Here is a 1129-nt window from a genome sequence, read left to right on the forward strand (position 1 = left end):
AGGCTTTTTGAGGGTCACGTCTATATTGGGTGGAGTCTGTGTGTGTGTGTGTGTGTGTGTCTGCTTTTTACCGAGTTGAGTCCCAGCCAGCAGATCCATTAGAGCTGATTAAAAAGTGGAGGTGCAGAGCCATAACCCTTTGAGAAGGTGATCAGAGCCACCAATCACGTCGTCCGAGAAGGCGGAGAGGAGGGTCGTGCTACAGAGAAGACCGGGACGACGCCTGAAACGGATCAAAGGTCATTTCTGTCGTCAATAAAAAGTTAAGCGAGTGTGTTTCCTTTGTATTGATCATGACATGTTTATGATGATACGGATATGTGAGTAACCTACAGACGAGGACAAAACTCACACACACACACACACACACACACAGAAAATCCACAAGCATAACCTCAGGTATGACTAATGAATAACTGGACTTGTAATTGAAGGATACAATTCTCTCAGTTATGCATCTGATTGGTTTATAGTCATGCGCACTCCTATAAGTTATTTGGAATTAAATCAACAAATTATTTTCCTTTTTTTTCTTATTTTTTGTAGTTTTCCTTAGCCTTCATTTCTAAAGGACTGCATCAGTGAGCTTTGGGGCTTTTTAAAGCAAGCTGCCTGTGGCAGCGATATCACCAAGAGACCAAATTTGCAGACGAGAAAGTGAGACAAGTTAATGTAGTGTGACGAAATCGTGGCTGCGATAACACGAGAGATTAAAACTTGCATTCATACAAACAGCTGGTAAAGCAAAACCAACACAATAATGACTCCAAGCTCTTTTTTATCTGGCTAAAGATTCAGAAGAATTAAATTTTATTCCTTTGCAACCATTTTCTTCCCAATTTGGTAATTTCCCAATTTGCATCCACCTAGCATATAACAGTTAGCAAATGGGTAAAGGGGAGACACGTGAATCCAGCCTGCAGCCCACAGAGCAGCTTAATATCCTCAGAGCACTGAGAAAGTGCGCTCTACCCTATTCCGCATTAATGAGCTCACAGACATACGTGATTGGTTGGCGTCACTGTGTGTACCGCCCTGTTTGCTCTCTTGGTTTCCCGGCTATGGCGTCATTATGATTCATGATCTTCTAATGACAGGACGAACTTCTTCTGTACCTACCTCATTGGCT

Source organism: Hemibagrus wyckioides, linkage group LG26, assembly GCF_019097595.1.
Source record: "Hemibagrus wyckioides isolate EC202008001 linkage group LG26, SWU_Hwy_1.0, whole genome shotgun sequence".
NCBI classification, from domain to species: Eukaryota; Metazoa; Chordata; class Actinopteri; order Siluriformes; family Bagridae; genus Hemibagrus; species Hemibagrus wyckioides.